This window comes from Xiphophorus hellerii, chromosome 11, assembly GCF_003331165.1.
Source record: "Xiphophorus hellerii strain 12219 chromosome 11, Xiphophorus_hellerii-4.1, whole genome shotgun sequence".
Classification (NCBI taxonomy): Eukaryota; Metazoa; Chordata; class Actinopteri; order Cyprinodontiformes; family Poeciliidae; genus Xiphophorus; species Xiphophorus hellerii.
Window position 1 is genome coordinate 22,277,659 of NC_045682.1, and position 20,648 is coordinate 22,298,306.

At 37.2% G+C, this 20,648-nt stretch overlaps 1 protein-coding gene across 1 annotated transcript in view; it reads right to left on the reverse strand.

Annotated features, from left to right (window-relative positions):
- LOC116728109 (T-lymphoma invasion and metastasis-inducing protein 1-like) overlaps positions 1-8,158 on the reverse strand; it is a 62,811-nt gene extending 54,653 nt beyond the window's left edge. The window contains exon 1 of the mRNA XM_032575906.1: positions 7,959-8,158. The gene's annotated coding sequence lies outside the window, so the exon portion shown is untranslated. The remainder of the gene's footprint in view (positions 1-7,958) is intronic.
- Positions 8,159-20,648: the final 12,490 nt, after the last annotated feature.

Consider the following 20,648-nt stretch of genomic DNA (forward strand, 5'->3'; position numbering starts at 1 on the left):
GAAAAGTAACTCAAAACAAAACTCTGACAAAATTGGCAAAAATAATTTTATAAATCATGGTTTTGAAAATATCTTATTAAAAGAATATCAACTTTGTCTGGTTTTTGCAGTCACAGTGGGCCAAAGATAGTTTGATTAATTATTATTATGAACACTGCAATACTGCGATACATGATTAGTGTATTATTTTGAATGCACTGTTGAAGTCAAGCAATGGGAAGTAAATAATACATAAACCAGCACTTTCTTAATTAAGCTTACCACTGAGGCATGAAAATCCCCAATCATCAAGGGGCAAGTGAGAGGCTTTGTGGAAGGAAGAGAAAATGAAAGATTAAAAGTTACAGAGATAAAATAAGTAATTAGTGACTAAACCTGACAAAAGGTGCTGGTGAGGTTGTGAAACATGTTAACAACAGAGAAATGGACACAGAACAGGTCTGGAGGGGAAGTGGGGGAGGGGAAGAGCGGGATAAGGAAAGGGGAAGTTTTCTCAGTGCATCCATGCAGCTGAGTCAACAACAGCAAGTGCAAACAGAGTGCCCCCCTATAAAGAGAGACAAGACTATATCCCCCAGGGAGTGAGGGGAGAAAGAAGCGCTCAGCGAGAATGTGACAAATAAACATCAGCTGTTTCTCTGTGCAAATGCATGACTAGACAATACAAGATGTTCTGGGCTTTCTAACAAAAAAACACCATAGCTACAGAGGGAAGAAACAACTGCCCCAATGTTTAAAGTGTGAAATAAAACAGGTTTCACTCAGGGACAATTTGCATCACGTTTCACATGATTGTTTCACAGAAGAGACCCACCCTTATTATCTCATTTCATTTTTACATCACACAGAAAAACAAAAAATGTCCTCACGCATGAAGGTGTGACAAATTCAGACAAAGACCTACGCCCAGACTGTGAAACTGGTGTTCTTCAAAGGTTTTAAAAACATTAATCCACCTCAATGATTATGTCACACAGTGCACATCCAGAGCTTCACTACAGAATTAAATAACGTGGAAAAAACAACAATCCTAGCTGAAGTTTTTAAGAATTTCAACTTATCAATCAGTAAATTACTCACTCTGTCAGGCAACATTTATTTGCTGTATTTAGCACAAAATGCTCCGTTTACTTTTATTTGCTTTTTGAGCAGTAAAGAAGCACCAAAGGGAAGTACTGTATATGACAACCATTGTTGTTTGTGACTGTAAAATAAATACACTTTAGATTATCAACACTAATGTATCCTGATACATGAAGTTTAATGTCTTGAAAGTACCTTGCCTTTTTGGGAAGAAAACAAAACTGGTTTACAGTAAGATTCATCAAGGACTCATTAATGGTTAAGAACCCTGTTATTAGTTGAGCTGTTTAAACTTTATAAATAAAAAGCAGCAATAAAGAAGATATTGCGGAATCAAACACTGTCGCAAAATCTATTATTCAGCAAGATCCTCAACTTTGAAGATGCTTTATGTAACTTTTATGAAAAATATGTTTTTTTTGTTATAACTTCCACTGTGTGGTGCAGTTTAAGATGAGGCAGATGATCCGTAAAAAAATTCTCAAAGTGTCATGTTATTCTGTAACAATACAGTCACAGTTTTAACAGATAAGAAAAAAGCATTGTTTATAAAATATACATACTGCAGCTTTATGTAAAGCCCTAAAACTGCCTCATACTGGTAGATAAGATGTGGAAAGCTTAGGTATTAACTGGTTGTTTAAATATTTGCTGGTCAGTTATAAGTGGCACTTTATTTCAAAGTGGTCAAGAAAACTTGTATTTCCCATTTGGTTATATAACCAGATTTTTATTTAAAAAATCTTTCTAACTCATCAAATGATAAAGACAGCCATGTTTTTGTTGTTGTTTTGTTTTTTTTTTAATCAAAAGTGTAACATCTTTATTGAAATAAATCAAACAAAAAGAAGAACATGACTGTACAATCTGTGTGCATTTGAAACAATAATACATGAAATATATTTTAAGAAATCCGGTGATTTTGTAAGGGACATACACACCCATTTAAACCATCACTGGGTAAACATAAAAGGGTCCTCACATTGCTGCCTATGGAGACTCCAGACAAGGATGTCAATATATGCAATTTATGTTGAGTCTCTTTAGTAGAAGTGGTTGGATCTAGGTCAATGGGTCCATTTCCTGGGAGTTGATCTCTCGAGTGGACTCAAGCTGGGGGTTATTATTTAGACCCCAAGTTGCTGCAGTGAATAGAGCCTACCCTCTCAGTACATTAGTGACCTGCATGTAAGATCCACATGACTCTTTGACATGTAAGAGAAGGCTGGGACGACAAAGATTGCATGACCGTAGTTGTGTACACGTAAACACATTCACATTGATCGCTTCTGCACTGCAGGACAATAACAAAGCCACACAGTCTAATAGAAATTATAAACAGCACTCAACTGTCAGCACTCAACTGGGGGTTATTTTACCTCCAAAGAGACAAAATCCAGAGAACAAAAGAATGCATGCGGTTTTGCCCGTAAGCCTTCAACCACACATGCCTATTCACATGCATTTTTGCACACAGTTACTTATACACATACAGCCTTTTCTCTCTGCATTACTTCCAGGTCAATAAGAAGGAGTGTGAAGTGACACAATGTGATGAGCACTAAATTTTCAGCCAAGTCTGCATACTTTCTGTAAGAGTGAAGGTGAAAAGGACAGACAAGGTCTAAATTGCCTAGTTCCCCTGTCTTAATTACACAGCGGTTGATCCAAAAGACTCCAAAAGTCAGTATTGTAAGGGTTTGAAGTCAGAGTAAATCAAAGAGAGTTCCAAAGAGTGCAATTTCTCCCCAGTGCAAACAAATCATAAACACAATCTTCAGAAGACACTCTTTACACCTCTGCTCTAATTCCTCTCTTAAAAGCCTTCTCAACACCTCACACACAGATATATTTCCAGTCTCTTGCTCTGAGGTCCTTCTTTCCCTTCTGTTCACACATTTCTTCTCAAGGCACGTTTCCTTTTTCTATCAGATCCAACTTTCACCCAGTTCATGTCATCAAATGGTACATCTTTTATATACTGCTGGATGTGCTGAGGATTCATTTGATTTCAGAATCCAATATGATCACTGCTAAGGTTTCAGTCATTAATTTTGCACTTGTGTGACAAGCAAGTTACAGACTTAGAAATCATTTATTCCAGTCATTTGTCAGTTTTATAATATCCCATGTCTTTCATGCAGTTTGAGTTGATCAAAAATGAGTACAAAAATATTTAACAAAAAACTAAAACACAAAAACTATTCTAAATGTAAACCTCACCTACTATCCACTAGAATACTGTTGTTATACCACTACATAACAGAGAATATTTTGGAATATATTATTATTTCTTGATGCCCTCATGAAACCATTACTGAAAAAATTATTTTTTAACTGCAAAAGTAACAATCTTTTAAAATGAATGAATGTATAAATGACAATTCTGATCACAATGTACATATTTTTCCTGCTAAAGAGAAATGATACAATGCACATCCCTTATCTCTAGTAAACACTGCAGGTTGCTCAGTCAGTAAAAAAAACATTAGTGTTGCACATCTTTAATACTAGTTTATTCTTTTCTGCTTTAAATGTAAATATCTATCTTTATGTATACAACATTTCAAAAACATGAGCTGGCAACCACCAGAGCTGATGTGTGGGCTTAAACGCAACACTGATTAGAGATAATATGCAAACATGACAAGGATGGTAAAGCTGTCACGCCAAAGGGGGAAGAGAGCAAATATGAAGGACTGACAGACACAGGCAGATAAAAAGAAAAAGAGAGCATAAGAGAGAGACTGAGGGTGGGAGCAATGGAAGGAAGGAAGTAGAAAACTCCCAATTCATCACAGCAGAGGCGAAAGAACAGACAAAAGGAAGGAAATGAACGAAGACAGATGCCAGCTCATGTCAGTATCGAGACACCCATCCCCCTCAAATGGACCCTTTCCTAAATTACAGGCCTCCAGTCTTGCTCCTCTAACTTGTGGCCCAACCTAAGCCCCTTTTTTCTTCCTCATCAGGCAGATAAGTCAAAGTTTCCAGTTCCCAACCCAGAGCATTCTTGTCCAACCAGATGAGTGACATTACAAACAGAGTAAATGTAAACTGGGACGTCAGCACGATATAATGTTCTCACCGACTAATTTAGCAAGTCTTATCCTGCACGGTTTTCCAATGAAAGCCCACACCTAAACAGATATAAACTCGAATTGCATAGGTGTCCTACTAAGTAAAACAATTTTTCCTCGTGACACGTTACAAGACACAAGGTTCCTATGTGGTTCTCAAACTGGTTCGAAAGTTTTAAACAAACCACTACAATGGCTATCTTTAAGAATTTTTTGCTAACAAACAAATACTGTACATCAAACTCCAGAAACTGTGATTTAAGGGATCTGCTTTCAATGTAGGATACTTGACAACTTCAGGAGTTACAGATTTTCAATTAGAGTCGATAGTCTAGATTCCAAAAAAGAGACAAAATGGTTCTGTACTGCACAACAAAAAATTGTAAGCCATTGTGAAAGCTAGAAATAGTAAAACACAATAATCAGGTAGGTTTAGTGTTAATGTTTTGTACTCAAATGTCCATGATGTGACAAAAACTGGATGAAAAAAAAGCAAAAATCTGAAATTTTCTAGGACCCCTGCATACAGTTAGATTGTGAACTACTTAAAGCTCGTGAGAGAAGACACACCATGACAGACACAAAAATAAATGTTCGTCTTCCACCTTTTATAGCCCTTCAGAGAACTACTGCGTCTACAGTGCAGACAGATTCCTTCAGTTTTTGCTATGACAGAACCAGCACCCCCAGACACACTTCATAAAACCAGAAAAGAGAAAGAGAAACATTTTCTGTTTCCCTCCACCCTCAGCTGTCAGGCCTGTCATGGTCTTCCCAAACCAGACTTCAGCAATATTTGTCTACTGGACTGCCAGTGACAACAGCAGAGAACAGGGGGAGTGAAAGAAAGGAACACACACACACACACACACACGTCAGGCAGGCACATTGGCAAACACAAACATTTAAAGTGCCCTATTGCATTGGGGACTCCATAAGCCCCATATTTGCTCAACAGCAGAAATTGTGCACCACTGAGGAAGAGGGATGAGGCATTAGTGAGGCACCTTTCAGAAAATAAAAGGGGCAGAGGAAGACTTAAGAAATGGAGGAAGAAGAGATCATCGCTTTTGTGATAATTGCATCAACCTCTTTTCATCAGGCCTGCCACATCTGCATAAAAACATGTCTTATGTGTTATGCTTGTAGTTATGTTTTGCAGTTTCCACAAGGTGTGAGAAGTAGTTTAGGCATTAACGTGAATAATGAGGGACAAGATTTCAAGTTGTTGTCAGCTGTGATGAAGATTATTTAATTCATGGTGATCACTGCATAAACAAGCTTCTTTACTTTAGGGATTTGTAGCAAAGGACACACTACAAAGGATGAAGAAGCAAACTGTATTCAGTTAGTGCCGGTGTGCATCTGTTTACTTCTGTTTACTCTAATGATAACGTGTGGACTGATATCAGTCCGCACTGATAACGGACTGGTATCAGTCCGTTATCTGACACATAAACAATATAACCTAGGACTAGCCCTAGCATTATTTTTCTACTCGAAATGTAGAAACCAGAAATGTGAATAGCAAAGGATATATCACCAGTGATCTTCCTGTGTGGAAGTCGTAATGAGAATGTAACATTTTACAGTTTGGAGTTATTTTAAGAGAATAAAAGTCCCCTCAGGTCTCAGTACATCTTGGAGCCGTTTGCTACAGCATTTGGCTCTACTGATGTGACTTAGACTACATGAAAACAGAGTTATATAAAGCAGGTAAGATATTTACTATAATCTTTTAACATAAACTCATTTAAGAAAATTTATATTTTTACTTTGGGAACTATAACAAGTTTAGCCGAGCATAAGACTAATGTTCGATGGAAGATATGATATAAAACGAGATCAGTCAGCAACATAAAAAGACCCACAAGGCTGACTTGACAATGTCCCATTCATGCTCAAACACACACTATATTACCTTACTGTACACACAGCACATGGTTACTTTGTTTTCTCGCACACACCCACGCACATAGGTATTTGCCCCCAACAGACACCAAGTATACAAACACTCACACGCCTACAAACAAAAACCTGGATACGTATCGGTGGGAGAGATAAGACAGGCTTCCCTCTCTTTTCGCTGCCTCTGGCTTTCGCAAAGTCTTTGTCAGTGGTGTAAAAATATACCCATACACACACACACACACGCACGCACTCCCCCCCTCCCCCCCACACTCAGAGACATGCACACACCAACTGGTTTTTATCTGCCACTATAAATCCCTTCACGGATCACTTGCTCCAAACACCCTGCCAATATTCAAGTTTCTTGTTGAAGCAACTGAAGCAGTGAATACCAGGAAGGAAAGATAAAACTGAGAAAGAAGAGCACTCAAAGTTAAGGTCATATAAATATATATATTTATATGACCTTAACTTTGAGTGCTCTTCTTTCTTCAGTCATGGTCCCAAACCAGACTTCATATACTGTATATATATACAATTCCACCTGGATGCCCTCTATTGTTATAGGGAATTTGATGTAAATATGTGCCTACAATGACATTAAGGTATGCTTGAATCCTAAATATTTGCTGGATAAGCATGCCGACACTATTTTAAACCAGGCACCACAAAAAATACGACAGGGAGTAAATAGTTTACATTCCAGCTCTGATCACAAGGTCTCTAAATGAAAGGAAAGCTGAAAGGTTTCTCCTTTAATCTCAGTCATATTCCCGAAAGTGTTACAGTTCAGCAATGTTGAGTTTTTCTTAAAAGAGCAAAGAAAATATGACACATCAATAAGTTTCTTCTCTTGTGAAGGAATAAATTCAGCAAAGCTGTGACTCTGTATCTCTGTGTGTTTTATCTTAATTTTGCTATATTTTGCCCTCTATGTTTGCTGTTGCTGAGAGCAAAGTTTTCAGGAGTTACAACTTTCCCGTCAAGAGATTGAACAGTCCATAAGTCTCATTCAGAGGAGTCCACTTTTCTGATCTTTTCTCTTCCCAGTGTTAAAATTTCATTTCCATACAAACCCAAAGTAGGCTGAAGTATTCCTTATATCTAAATCTGCCTTTAATGCATCCCTTTTATCAACTTGAATTCTGAACCTATGAATATGTGAACCTAAGTTTTAAAAGCATGTTCTATTTTAAATTAAGTAAAGCAAACTCTTTAAGAACTATTTAATGGACCACAATCGCTTTAAGCATCAAATAGTTCTTTCTGATCTGGAGTTGGGAGAAATTGCTCTTTATCAGATGTAATTTCACATCAGTAGCTCCCACAAAAAGAGGCAAACAATCAGCCAGAGACGCCGTTAAGGAATTCAGCAGTGTTTGCCCTTTGAGCTTTGCATTGGGATTGCCAGGTGCTGCCAGTCCAGAGACGCTGTTAAGGTATTTTGTTATCACTCACTAAGCTTGTATAAGAAACTTGGCAAGGTCTCCAGTGAGAGCATTAATGATTGATAAAGTCCTTTCGTTAACACACACAAAAACACACAATGCCCCATACAAGATGGTAATCTGAATCCATATGCAGGGCAGATTTTTACAGAACAGCATGTAGATGATTAAAACTAACAAACTCTCGCCTATGTGATCATGTATTGCACGTCAGGACTCCTGCATACTCCTGCTCTTAAAAAATCCTGTATCCACATGTGGATTCTTTTAAATAGCTTTTCTTGTTTTTCACCTCAAATATCAACATCTAATATATATTTCTATACAGAAGCAGCCTGAAGCAAGTTACCTTAAACCCCATCACAACTCTCTCTGTATGCGTTTCAGTTCTCAAAGCTCTCAGCACATCTTCAAAATAAGCAAAGTATCTCCTTACCTTCACTTAAACTACCCGTGTTTCCTGTGAGCGTCCCGCTTAATTCCCGGTGGATACTAAAGCACAGCCAGCATGCGTCCTGTTCAGGAAAAAAAGAGGGAAATCCCTGCATCAGACAGACATCTCCCAGGTTCCGACGTAGTGTTTCACTCTACACACACTGGAGCGCATTCTCCCACATGCTGCCACTTGCATGCCTAGACCAGACTGTGGGCTGAGCAGGAGGGTGTGTGTGCTTTGCCTGAGTCTAGGCCCGCCCTCTTTTCTCTGGTTTCCCCTCTTCTCTCACTCATGCTCTCACACAGTTCTCATCTTCTTCCTCCTTTCCTGGCTGTTCTTGTTGTTGCTCTCCCTCTCTCTCGCTCGGTCACCTCCTCTGGCTTGGCAATTTGACTGTCAGCATGGGTGCTGGGTTTGTGCCTCTAAGCCTTTAGATGTCCCAGTCCTCTGTTTAATTACTGCCTCTCTGGCCTCAAGCTCTGCACACAAACAAAGACAAAAATTATACAACGGACAAGCCATAGCATGCAAGGAAACAACCTGCCAGTAAGCAACACTGTCTAATATTGTAAGTCTGTTTATTTCTTCTTTTCAGGACACAGATGATCTAATCAACACAGTGTGAATACTAAGTGGGTGGAAACTGTTTTTACTTATGTAACTTTGAAAACTTACTAGAAATAGAGAGCTGGTTAAAAGATGATAAAAAATATTAATGAATAAGTATAAAGATGTTTCATTTTGAAAAATGCTTATTAATGTGCCATTATGTGTATGATGCAGCTGCTTTTACTCTTTACTTTCTGTTTGTTTATTTATTATTAACACTCTGGATCTGCTATTAGCCACATGATCAAAGCAAGTTTGTCTGTTCTATTGGTCTAGTCAAAGTACACACCTAAATATCACTAAAAATCTTTAGCAAAACTTGAAAATTGCTGTTCACCTAAATTGAATGAGCTTGAGGTATTATGCAGGGATAATTAAGAAAAATATTCAGTTGAAGTTAGACAAGATGGTAGAATACCTTAAAAAAACAAAACAGTGTTTCTACAAAGTAACTTTATACACACCACAAATATCTCAAGTTTTTGTGTAAAAAAATAGATTTGATAACCAATTTAGAAACTTTTTCCACATACTTTGTGGCACTCATCCTGTGAATGCAAATATATTTACTTAAGTACATGGTTAGACAAATATGAATATCCTTTAACTGACGCTTTGTTTGAGCACCTGCTGATCCAGCATACAGTCTTTTTGGGTTAACACCCACCACCAATTATAGTGAACCTGAAAAACCTGAGTTAAACTGATTTGCCTAGAGGGTTTTTCTGACATCTTGCTCATTTAGCAAAAAACATTTTTATTGCAGAGGTACAGGATCTCATTGCAAAACTGAAATGGAAAAAAAAATAACCTGCAGCCCAATGTACAAACTATGACACAGTGGGGCTCACCAATAAATGGAGGAAATGTGGAACAACAGGGACATTGCAAAAACTGGATATTTCTCAAAAGCTGATGAAATGACAAGGGAGGCAGACAAGAGGCTGACAGCAGCACTGGAAGATATCCAGGAATTTCCGACAAGTGCTGGTTATGTTCTACATTTGCCAGCCATCTACTGGATTCTCCAAGTCAGGACTAAGCAGTAAAGCTGCAAGATTTAATTTTTTATGATGAAACCAAACTTAAAACTTTGGGCAACATTGTAGCTCAACAATCTTGAATTGTACAAACTAAGGTAGAAGTGAGAAAAGCATATATAATTTCAAGTTTTAAAATAATGAATGAATAACAGCAAAAATATAAAATAGCAAAATATGTTTCTGTTCTAGTTATTTACTTCCCTAAAATGTTTGGCTTTTAGAACTGTCATCATACATAAGAGGCTGACAGTCTCTGATTTAAATGTCTGCTTTACTCTACCGAAGCTGAAAAATGTTTTGGTGTTCAACATTTATGGAGGCAAACATGTCAGGAAAAAGGGCAGAGAGTGTAACAGATCCACCCAACAAAAGCAACCTGACACTGCCTCCACAGGGGACGAAAGCGGGAGACAGTCATGAGCACAATGTTGCTATTATACAGCACATGTATTCTGGTGCACAGACACAAACATATTTACAGCTTTCCACCTTCTGGCACTTGATGGCATTTCAGCACCTTGTTCAGGCAAAAAAAAGGCAGCAGGTAACCCTTTCCTATCTCAGAACTGTATATCTGCTTGCACACATGTTGCATGCCATCTTGCCCTTTTCAGCTCATCAAATCCCATTCTCTGCAAATCACTCATCCTAAATCATGTTAGGAGAAATGTCCTTCCATTGTGAAATTTAACTTTAACTATTGATAATAATAAATGAAACATATATCTTCATAAAACAACAAACACCTGTTTGCTTTATTAGAAGAAAGACGTACAGTACAATTCAAGATTTCTTTCTGCTTCCTTTGTATGTTTTTTGTTTATTACCACCAACAAGTAAGATGAGTCACACTTCCTTTAAAACTCTTTGCTGTATTTGGCAAAGGTTGTTAGCAAGGTTAACTTTGATAAATTTACAGAATCTTGTAGCTTCATCAAATGTGTGATGGAATAATTTCCTGTGACGGTTATGTAAAATGTAAAATAGTGCTCTGTTTAGCTAACACTGACTCACTTATTTAACACTGGGCCTGTTTAGCTGAAATAAACACATAAGCTGGTAAATTATTATTATTATTAATATATGGAACAGCCAAATCTGGCTGTCAACAGAGATTGTAAACATACTGAGCATTTTTATGTGATTCTTTGTGTCAGAATAAAAATAATAAATATATATTATTTTTAGTTAATATGTTGCCTTTGGAGAGTGCTTTTCTCAGGAGGTTGTTGAGTGAGAGGTGGGCTACACACTGGAAAGGTCATTAGTGTATCACCTTTCCCTTAAAATAACAAATAGCAAAATTTCTTCAGAATACCACTTAGGTGCAAATATCACAGTTTAAGAAGTGCAGATCTAGGAGTACACAGTATCTAACAACAGAGCCTGTGTTATAATCAGAGCTGTAACAAGAAACAAAGTCAGCAAGACAACAACATCACCTTGTTCCTACTTTTCTATCTAAACAAGGCATCATAGGCCTGTAATGTAATCACAGACAGGAGTGGGGAGAAAGTAGTTTATGGCAGATGTAACACCATGATTGAACAAACAGAAACATAGAAGGTAATAAAAACAGCTTCAGTAGGAGGAGGTTATGTAATTTTTTGTTTGCTAATTTCACTCTGCTTTTTATAATATGAAATGCTGCTTCTGCAAAATGAACCAACCAAACTCAGTGTTTTTTTCTCAGATGTAGTCAGCATTTAGAACTGCATGTAGCAAACAAAAATCAAAGCCTGCCCACTACTTGGATTTTTTTGCTCAGGTCTGTGATGTTTTTTTCTTTCTCTCTTTCTCTTGCAGTTCCGTCATACCTGAGCTGACCTTTGGCTACAATAGGCTCCACCTTTCAAACCTGATCATTCTTTATCATAGAATGTCTGTGTATGGGTGGGAATGGCATTGGGTAGATAAAATAAATTTAACATTTTATGCTTTCTGTCATGCTGGATACAGAACATATTATTTCGAAAGTCATGAGCATACTATGTTTGACAGAAAAGATACAGACAGTCAGGATGCTATTTTCCTGTACGGAAACAACACACATCATGCTCCATTTGATAAAATCATTACCAGCAGCCATGCGAGTCAAGCTGATGAATAATGTATGGGCTGCCAAGGTACAATAATACATTTCCTCTGGGCTGCTACCTTTCTCTTAGTCACATTAGCAAGTGGCTGCACTATCCAGTCCTCACAGCTAATACCTGTCTTGCACGATTACATTTTCCATTAGCATACAATGTCTTTATGCATGCACACGTTACATTAGCATGTGCACACAATCCTATTGTGAGTACAGAAAAACATAGATAGAAAAATACATTGAATAGATATAGTGAATAATACAACTACTCTTATTCACAGCTACAACGCATGTGTGTGATCTACCAAGTGGGACTAACCAGACATCAGGTGCTAGACCTCAGCCCTCCATTATGAAAAACAAGAAACTAGGCCATTTATCCAGTATAACAAATACATCACAAGGTCTGGTGTGATGTGTAATTAAGGTAATTGATAAAGTGTAGCTTTTACATCTCTGTGCACTCTCAAGTAGACACAAAAAGGATTGACCTATATATATATCTATATATATATAGATATATATATAGATATATATACTTTGCATACTGTATATGCTCAAATTGAGTGGGTAAAGAAATTGATTAGGTGGATTACTACTAATTTTAGAATGTTGTTGCTCACATTTTTTTCAAAGTTTGAAATTTCCCAGCTAATGCAGCTGGTTGTAAACACCTCATTTCCTTGGTAATGTAATTAACTGACTAAAGAGTAGACAGTTTACACAGTTACACTAATCATTATTGATTAATCAGTCACGTATTGACAACATGATTAGCCAGTTAGACAACCCAGTGACATTACAATCCATCATTCATATAGCACAGCATAAAATTTAGAAATTGTTCCCTGAAGACCCATTAAAATAATGAGTATTATACAACTATTCCTACAAGGATGTATATAAGCAACATGAATGCTGGTGCCATCCAGCTTACTGGGGTAAATGCATGTTGTAACGCTCTTCAGTCATAATCCCTCTGAGTGTAAAGAGGGAGCAGCAATAATTAGGGTGTAGTGTTCAGTGATGATAATCTGGGCTGCCTGAACATTAAGGGAGGGGTGGGAACACACACATGTGTCTCTTTTGTTTTCATGAGAGCCTACCTCAGCTCTCTTATTCTCCAAATCCCATTTTTAAAGACAGAGAACAATGGAAGGCAGCCGAAGAAATAAAATGTGTTCGATTGTGTGAGAGGGGAACAGCGTAGGAAGAGGAAGAGAGGGAGACGGACAAGGATGTAGCGGCAAGCAGACAGCTGCACACGCCATGTAACCTCCCGACCCTGTCACAAACTCATGAGCACCGACTAGATGACCTATTTCACTGTTCGCAGAGCTGCAAACACACACACGTACACACACGCCTACACGCACACACACACACAATTCTACTCATAAAGCCTCATTTCTTTAAGGGCGCAGTCATCAACATAAGAAGATTTTACCGTTTATCGCAAATGTAAATGGATTTGGACACACATGCTGCAAAAAAACTGTTACCCTTAAGGTCTGATCCCACATGTGATATTAGCAAAAACAGAATTGATTGTTTAATTTGTTTTTTACTTTTGTATTTCGGTAAATATATCAAACCAAGAGGAGGAACATGAAATCCAGTCAGGATTTCATGTTCTCCATCCCTTTTCCTTTAAACTGCACAAGTTTTTCATCGTCAGAAAACATGCAGACTCAAAACTTCCTTGCAGAAAATTACAGCCACACTCTCCACAAGGACATGGCAAAAATAAACAGCAGTCCACGAGAGGATAACAGAAGGTTGCTGTGGTCTTAGATGCAAGGATTTTATTCAACTGGCCAGTGTAAGATACCAGATTCTTTTTCAAAGTTCAGCTTTTTGCAGCTATTCTGTAAATTGACAAGTTTGGGCATCAGCACAGCGTAGAAAAGATTAGGATTTCTTATATATACTGTGTTTCTCTTAAATCAAAAGGGCTTACTTCTGGCAGAGAACTCTGCAGTTGTGGGTATGTTTAACATCATTAGAATCAAAGCACACAGTCGGTGAATAAGTGCGGCTACTGGAGCCGCCGACATGTCTATGGGTTCTGAACAGTAGAAATTTGAGGTTCATTGATTTCACTTTCTTCCCTAGTCTTTTAACACAAAACATAGACAGAGAAATTCCACTCCTAATTTAGAAAGTCTTCATGTATGTGAATGTTTCTGGGTCAAGCAGCAGTGACAGAACTGGATCCTTTATTTGTCTGCTTGATTTTCCCGTTTCATCTGTGACCCACAGCCATCTCAAATCTACATCATCTAGTCCCATTAGGACAGAGCTTCAGGCGGTTGGCGTTAGAGACAGTAAAACTAAGCGCTAAAGTTAGTATTGGTCAAAATCTAACAAAGAAATATTCAAAATTCTATTATTTGTGTCATATTGTGTGGGGTTGTCTTCTTCGAGCTGTTTGTGCCTTCCAAAAGTTTTAATTTCATCATGTATTTTCTGCCCCCTGTTTTTCAGGTCTTTGTACTAATATTTGGACTTAGGGCTGGACCCTGAATGGGTCAATCTGCGCAACAGTATGCTTTAATATATCATTTTTATTCTAACTCTGGAAGTTTGTTTCAGAGTAGTTAACTTCTTCTGGAAAGTGAACTTCTTCCATTATTGTCTTGTATTTATCTCCATCCCTTTTCTTTTAAACTCTGAGTGACTTCCTGTTACTGCTGAAGAAAAGCATCCCAAAAGCATAATACTGCCACCACTATGTTTCCCTATGGGAGTGATATGTTCAAGGTGATGTTATGTCTTTTTCTGTGAGACTGCATTTTTCACTTAGGCCAAATAGCTCAAACACAGTCTCAGATGAAGGAAATTGGTTGCACTGTATCTTATTTAGACGTACCAGAGCTCTGCACTAACCCAAATTCACACTTTTTAGATTTTTAAGGCATGCATCCTTTTACATCTGTTTCACAAATAATACACTCCTTTATGTTGATATATCACATACCAAATCCCCTAAAAAATACACAGATATTTGTGGTTGTTATGTGACAAGATGTAAAAAAGTTCAAGGGATAGGAATATGTCCTCAAGGCACTGCATAAGGAGCTGTTAGTTTCTCCCAAAAAGCCACGAGCAGCAGAGTATTGACATCGAACTGCAACATTTAAGCTTTTCACACATCTTCCACTGCATGTGCTGATTTCAGCCACTTCAGCTGAAAGTTGACAGCCGCAGCGAGAAGGGAGGGAAGGAGGAGAGAAAAGGGAGACGAGGTTAAGAGGTTGAGTGTGGGAAAGGAGGGGAAGAGAGGAGAGAAGGGATTAAAGCATCAGAAGGCATGGCATTCTGCTTAAAGATGACGGGCTGACGGCGGCTCCCACAGGAATGAGTGGAGAAGTAATCCCACCAAATGGAACAGTTTAACTATTACCACCCAGTGAGAGAGATACATAGAAACAAAATCTGCACAAACACACACACACAGAAAAGACTGAAATTAGGTTTTTGTTTGAAGTCGGTAACATCCTACACATTTTGACAAAAAATTGGCTCAAAAAGAAATGCACTCTAAAATATTTTTTAAAACACTATAAATCTGCATAATGTTTTGCGATGAAGCTTTCTGAGTGAACCAGCAAAGCCAATCACCACTATGACTTACACAGAAAAAAAAAATACTATTTTGCTTTTTTTAGCTGGACTGGTGTGACTCTGCTAACACATCAGTACCTTAGTGGCTTTCTGTTGTGCTGGTTGGCAAAGGTCTGACAATTAAAGGCACTACAAGCAGCCAGAAGGAGCCAGACAACAGGAGGCAGAGAAGGATGAGATTTAGTCAGAATAATATTTGCTGCCAAACTAATGAATGCAGCCCATAAATCATCCGGCTATTTGACATCGAGGAAAGGAAGACAAGACCTGCTATTCAATATTGATGATTTTATGTTGAAAAAAACTGTCTTGATTTGACAGAATAACCAAAGTACCCAAACTGTTTTTTTTTTTAAATCAGATGTCATATTTAATTTATTATGGGTAATAGAGATTCATTAACAGTGTGATGCAAAAATTTTAAAAATGTAGGTGAATATTTTTAACCTATTCTGGTTTTCCTAACGTTTTTGTCTAAGTAAACACATAAGGCTTTTGAGGTCAGTATCATTACCAAACAGGTATTTCCTTTTCTCTCTTTTGTACTTTTATACATGAAATGTTAAATGCTATTAGTCTTTAGAAGCAGATTTAGAAGCATGTCAGGCTCTTTTTGAGATTCCATTTTGGTGTCCTAGCTACACAGGTTTGTTTTCTGAAATTACAATTGATAGCTGCACAAAAATATAAAAGTATTTTAATGTTTCTCCACATTAAAATGTAACATTTTGAAATAATCTTTGTAGTAATCTTTTCTTAAAAGTTCTTTACAAACATAGAACCACATCGAGGGAAGTTTTCATCCATGCAAAACAATCTTACCAAAAATGTGGTAGCAATTATGCATGCGACGATAAAACAGACTCAGTATAATAAACCACATCTGACTTTCTTTAGATTGAGTGTTAGGTTAGAGGCAGGGATAAAATCTCAACATTTTCAAATAGCTGCATTAATTGAAAATCCCACAAATAGAGACAGCCAACAACGATGCGTGTCGAGGGGCAAATGGGCCAAAACAAAAATAAATAAAACAAATAAGAAATTATTAAAATTTGTATATAATAAGTGAAGATTTTAATTTAATTGTGACAAATACATAACAATTATTTTAAATATTTTGGAATCACTTCAGCTGAATTACTGTGTTTGGCAGTATATGAAATCACCTACAAATGCAACTGGTTACTTATAAACTTAAAAGTGAACTCTTTATTAATTTAACTCATTCTCATAATTGTAATTTATGTAATAAGGTTGAAGGCAAACTAATTTAACTTAGAAACAGACTTGTAGCCAGTTAAAGAACCTTCATGCTAGTTTTCAAATTAACAACAAAGGATAAGAAATTTGAGTCTCTGTGATTTCAAAGTGGAAGATTGGAAGTTATCAAAAATAATTACTTAGACAAAGGCACCCAAACAAATCAAGAAACACAAACAGTAACAAAGATACAAATCTACATGTTTCCTTTGTGGATATACGTAGAAGAACATTACAAATGAAAAAAATCAACTCTAGCAAAGAATCTTCATGTTAAATAGATATTGTTTTCAGTAAGATCTTGCTCAGAGCTTCCTCACATGACTTTACCATTGCTAAAAATGAATTTCTGTAAAAGAGGAAGTAAAGTGGACTTGCTCTTGCATGGTCAAGCCAGAACCCTCAATGAAAAGTGGGTTATTCACCCATGTCTTTATGTTATTGTCATTGCCATTTGGGAAAAATATATATATTTTGAGTGAACCTGGACTCTAATGTTTCTCTTCTATTTAAAAGATTGTTTGAGGAGAGATTCTTTCCTCTTCTCTGATGGTTTCTTCTTTTCTTTTATTTGTTAAATCGTTCAACTTGGTTTAACAAACAGCGTTGGATGCTTTTATTTGTCTGTAAACCTCAGAACACTTAACACCTGTGCAGGACATTTTACACACACATATGAAAGTTTTTAAATGGAAGCACGCCAACGTACATAGTCCAACGTTTTTAGAAGAAAAATTGTTAAAGCAACAGCTACTGTTTAGTGTGTCTGTATCTGAAGGATCTTCAATAAGCATTTCAACTGTAATCAGTCCAATGAATCTAGAAACATTATGTATTAAAAGTATAAATAAATGAATTGCGTAACAATCATAAGCTTTAAAAGGTCATTGTGAAGCCCTAATCCATCTGTCTCTCTCCCATTCCATCCTATCATCACTCATAAACAAGACAGACACCTTGACAAACTCTTCTGCTTAAAAAAGAGATGGACTCTCTGCTCAGAGGAATAAGTCCACTTTTTTCCAGTCAAGGACCATGGACTCAGACTCAAAGGACCTGCTTCCTATCCCTCCCAGCTGATTTAACACTTCACTGTGAATACCTCCGGTTTATACAAGATTTTCCTTTTTTCTGAATTCCAAATATAATTTCCAACTTTCATTGCTGATTTTTAGATGTTTGTTAAATTCGAGTATTTTTTTTTTTGTTGTTGTTGTTGTGCTTTTCTTTCCATATTCCTAAAAAAAGGATTACAATATGAAAGTTATTAAGTTCCACCCATTATTGTCTCACACATTTTTGACCTGATCATCAAATAGTAACATAACATCTTATCAGCACTCATTTGGAATCATTATCTGACTTAAGTACTACAAAGGATCAGAAAATAACTCACATACTTCCCAAAGTCAACAAGCCCAGATCCATTCTTTACATGGATAACTAAAAAAAACGTTCTTGTTCTCTCAATAAACAACAACCACTCAGAATAAATATTGGCATTTTTCCTCTGTACATTTTGTTTTGGTTCATTTAAATTAGCTTAAGACACAGTCATTATAAATTCAGAAATCTACCTTTTCAAAGAGTTCAGAAACAAGATTACTTCATATCTTACACTCCCTGGAAGGAACTAGAACAAGGAAGTAGAACAAGTCAAGTTCTACTTCCTCCCTAGTCTGTACAACTCCATTTCCACAGTTCCTCATTCTCTAAAATGAATGGATGTATCTCTACTCCTCATCACCTTATATTAATTGTCTGCAAAAAAAAAAGAAAACCTTGTATCAATTTCCTTTCATTTCACTGTTATATACTGTGGTTAAGCTGTTTAGTTTGCTCATAACTAAAAAGCTAAAGATACATTAAAGTGAACATGAGAAAAGACACTATCTGTCAAAATTAAAAGCACTTTGTGTTCACAGACTCCTCTTTAAAGATCTCATGTGACATAGCTGAGGAGGTCAAAGGTGAGGTCAAAGGGAGTCTTCTAATTAGTCAGTCTACCAACCAACCATGTCCCATAGCATGTGTACCATTTATGGCATCTCACCCCTGACCTACGGATCCTTTTCTCTGCAGTGTTCCCACAGAGATACAGGTAGACAGTGTACAGGAAGGTGAACTTTCACCTCAGCAAAAAAACAAAACAAAAGACTTTTCCAAGCACATTTTAAATGCAAATTTTAATGTACTTTATTGTGATGTTCTGTGAAATGCAAAGAAGAGTAAGCAAGGAAAAATATATGTCTGAAGAGCACATTGAACTTTGTTATCGTAAAATGTCAGGAGGTTAACCTGGATATTTTAAAGAAGCATGGAGGATGCCTTTTTACATTTCAGAACACTGCTTGTCTTTCAAGAAAAGAATGTCCTAGAATGCTTAAAGAGCTAAGCGTAAAGAATTAGAAGACGTCTCCAGAAATGTGACCACACTGGTTCTTCCCAGCCCTGGAAGCCCAAAGTTGCATGCTTATGAATATAAAAATAAACCTGTGACACTTCCCCGCCAAAGCGCACAAAAAACAATACACACATGCTGGTAAGAGAAACCGTCATCTACTGATGTAACATGTAGGAATGACGCTGACCTCTGAGTTATGTTTATGTAACAACAGATCAACACCTTCACTTGGAACTGATAATGGCCAATGAAATGTGGACTTTTAAATCAGATGGCCGATGTTTGCCAAGACCCAAGTTAAAAACTCAGTAACAATAACCGAACATTCCTACATCTATTTCCTTGCCACATTTTGCTCTAAGACATTGGCAACCTCAGGATATTCAGCTTTCTAAGGGCCGCCTTTATTTTAGCTATGAGGAAGACACCTAAATATTTTTTCTCACAACATGCATAAATACCAAAGTTAAAATGTGCATTTTAAAATAAAAGATTCAACAAAACCTGGAAGATTTAAGACTTGACAAAACTCTTCCACCAATGGAAAGCTGGAGTTCCCATCCATTACTCATTATATTCTTCTTTACACATTTCTGTTATAACTCACCTTTATACTAGGTTTGTTTGACTGCTGTCGTGCTCCCTTTACCTCACTGTCAGCCGCACTTATAGTCTCTATTATTCATCACCTTCACTTCCAGGTTATTTTTACCTGCTTTTGCAGTCGGCTTATCTTTTTCCTTCACTGGTTGCATCTGTCAACACAAATACACCCATTTCCCCTTAGTTTTGACCTGGTTTCAAGTCCCTGACTAAGGGTTCCATCACTGCAGGTACTCCACACAAATATAATCCTTTATTCAGTATTATGTTCCTCTAAAAGCAGTATTTTGGAACCATTATTGAACCATAAGTAGACAAAAGTTGATTTCCATTCTTTAAGATTGGAAGTGCTGTGGATATTTTGTTTATAACCTGATCTAGGTTATAAACAAAGGATCTCTAGCATCTCTATAATTTGATCTAGGTACTTCTTAAATGTAAAAATACTATATAGTGTATACCCATATAAGATGTTTTTGGTGCCCAGTTTTTCTTCTAAAAAACCTAAACAAAAGGGTTCCCTTATCCTTAAATTTCCTTGAAGATCACCATGCCATATCAATTTACAGGCAGCCTCCATTCATGTGTAAAGTAAGAAGTGTTCAGAGAAGGTGATTTCAGATATCATCCACCAGCTATCTGAAAGAAGTGATGGGTATAACGTTTGTATACACAAATGCATGCCACCTTGCTTGTTTTGGTCCCAATGGGGCTCAGCTGCTCAGTTTACAAAATGAATTTTAAAAATAAATCTGAACTTTCGAACTATACAGTGCGTCACAAAAAGGCACCAAGGTCTAAGATTGGCATGAAATTAAATGTGCGACAGTGATATTTTTTTAGTATAACACACGTTGGTCTGTCACAATAAAATGATACAAAAAAATCTGCTAGTAGGGCGCACCGTGGTGGCGTAGCGGTTAGCGCGATCCGTATTTGGAGGCCTTGAGTCCTCGACGCGGCCGTCGCGGGTTCGACTCCCGACGACATTTGCCGCATGTCTTCCCCCTTCTCCTTCCCCGTTTCCTGTCAGTCTACGGTCATATAAG